This window comes from Barbatula barbatula, assembly GCF_947034865.1.
Source record: "Barbatula barbatula genome assembly, chromosome: 7".
Lineage (NCBI taxonomy): Eukaryota > Metazoa > Chordata > Actinopteri > Cypriniformes > Nemacheilidae > Barbatula > Barbatula barbatula.
Window position 1 is genome coordinate 1761925 of NC_136770.1, and position 3079 is coordinate 1765003.

A 3079-nucleotide genomic window follows, 5' to 3' on the forward strand; every position below is an offset into this window, starting at 1 on the left:
CCTCCTTAGTCAAATTGAATTGGTTTTTTTCAGACTTGACAGATATGCTTTTGAGACTTGACGTTTTCTATCTTCTGTAAAGTCACGTTGCATTAAAACACTCTTATCAGACGTCTCCTTTGGTAAACACGCTCAATGCTTAACTCAGACATGAACCCACAAAAACACAAAACTACAGACACACAGCGCAAACACAATTTCTGGAGAAACATTCCCGAACATCACCTCTTAAACTCCCTTTCCTCCAAATCCACACACACTTAACCAAACACAGTCTTGCCTTTAACACATTCTCATAGATACGTGCGTGTCTTACTGAACGTAAGAACAGATAAGAGTTCAGACTTCAGGGTGCAAAGGCCGACAGTGGGACAGGTAAGGCAGGTAACGTCGGTACTCGCTTCCAACCAGAACTCTTTTAGTACAAGTGTTGTGAAAATAAAGAAGTTTGGGTTCTAATGACATATCGGTTTAATCTGACCTGATCTGTTTCACTTATTCAGCAGTGAGAGAGAATAGCAGTGAGAGAAAATGGAGATTATAAAATAAAGATTTGTCTTTTTTGTGCGAAAGAAAGGACCCACATGTTTCTTAAAAAGAAAGAAGAGAGTATACACTAAGTATAATACCAAGAGAGATTTGAGTCACTTTGAGTCATAGCTCAAAAGATTTTAATCTACAAACATTAATCGTCATAATACTTCAAATACAAACTATTTGGTGCTTCACTTGAAACACTTTGAAAACTTTAAAGTTGAAAAACAGTAGGCCTATGAATATAAAAAAGAACGCTTTATTACGTCTCTTAGCCATTTCTGAGTAATACAATTTTCTTCAAGCTTCACAGAAGCCATTACATCAAAGTGGCGACACTTCATTCCTCTGTTAACGTCCCGGGATAGAAGCTCTAAGAAAGAAAAGCCACAGCTCAAGAGAAATGAAAAAAAAATCACGATCATAACAGTTTTGATGACAATCAAAGGAGAAAATCAATGCCAAAGAATGTCCTATTCATGAAACAATAACTAAACGCGCGAAAACAGGTGTATATACCCGCCAAAAGATCTAGTAGGTTGACATAACAGGGATAGAGAGATCAACTGTATGTGTGGGAGAGCATGAAAGAGAGAGAGAGAGAGAGAGAGAGAGAGAGAGAGAGAGAGAGACAGGTAAAACAAACAAAGGCCAGGGGAGGTCTAAAATTGCACACAACAGAGACGGCATCGCTTGTAAACAGAAACTTGGCCGAGACCACAAAGAGATTAAGGCAAACCTGACAGATTGGTTCTCATGCCCGCAAACACAACTACACATCTATGGCTGAGACATTCATTGTTATTAGCAGGTCATTTAATACACACATACAGTACATACTGTATACTGTAGACATGTACATACATAGAAACCATGCCTTTCTTAATCACTTTGTTTTGAACTTATGAGCCATTTTTAATTTCAGGTTCCTCCTGTTTCTAAGGTGCAGCCAGATATACTGTACTTATTTATCACTCACGTGTTTGTGTTTAAAAGTATGTGTCTGTCTCATCCTGAATGTTTTAGCATTACACACACAACACACACACACAGTGATGCTACCCAGCCAACAAGGAAACGCTCTCTTAAAGTGATCAGAAATGTTGTGTCGAAAGAGCATTTCATCAACATTGTGTTGTTTAATAAGTGGAATCTGGGAAACATTCTCTAAACAGTTTTTCTCAAAAGTTTATTTAATTTATCAACATTGTTTCGTTCTATGTTAAACAAAAATATGTTTAAAAACGTCGTGGGATGTTTCAAAAGCAAATGCTTTCATAAATGCATGGGAATGTTAGCAAAACGTTCTGACAACGTTATGCTGGGTACGACTCAAAAATAAGAAAAACTAAAAATACAGCCAAAGAAATATTTGTTGTTGTTGAATTGCTATTGTATGTTGACCTTTTAGTAACTGAAAGAGACTTAACAAACAACAACAAAAACTACCAGGAAGTACATTTTTTACTTCTCATGACACATTTCTTATTTCTCCTTGAATTATTTGTAAATCGCAGGATTAAAGCGTCTGCTAAATGACTAAATGTAATAAGTCAAGCTTTATTCCGGTTAGCATGAAAATGGTTCGAATGAGTTTATCCTTGAGATAACACTGACCTAAATAATAACTTGGTTTTCTCTGGCTTCGGCGTAGAATTTGACGTAAATCAATACACAGTGTTTGTCATTGTTCGAAGTTGTGTATTTCCATAAATGAATATTGAATTAATTCTGGAGGCAGAGGCTGAAACAAAGAAGTCACACACACTGCCATCCATTCAACGCTCGTAGAAAAGCAGTATTCAATCTGTGTGTGTGGGGGGGGGGGGGGGGGGCCTTATTGACGTCTTCAATACAAGAAAAGGTCTGCAAATGCCCTTATCTTCTCTGGATATTGGAAATGTGCCGTGGTACAATTGAAATGTAAAAGTCAACAGTAAATGTATTGAAACAGGTCAGGGATGCAGGCCTACTGGTCAAAGATCAGGTCTGCATTTTACAGGCCGCACCTCCGCTATCTGATTAAATATGACTGCGACGGGCGATCTAGAATTGAGAAAATTCTGTCAACAAAAGTCAGTCACCATGGTGTACAAAACCATTCACACTCTGTACAACTCAACAGCGTTTAACATTGCAATAAAACTCACTAAATACTAGATAAACAAAGATGTTAAATATGACATTGCATAATTCTATTTAGTATTTAAAAATATACACATTCTAGTTTACAATTAATTAAAAAACGCAGTTATGAAGGGTTTCTTTTTTTTAAATGGGATGGGAAGGCTTTTCTGCGGTCTAAACAAGGGTTGGTTGTTTTAACCTATATGGTTGGCTCAAATATGGACATTTGAACATTTTCTAGATTCATTTGAAACAAAAGGTCGGGTTTGTCCATATTTTACCGAAGCATCAAATAAAAACACAGATTTTATCGAGGGGCAGCAACTTTCTAAGAAAATAAAAATAAGTAGAATACCTGAAAATATTAAGCAAAGAAACGTTGTCTATGAAAACAGATTAGCTTGGCAAAGACTATATA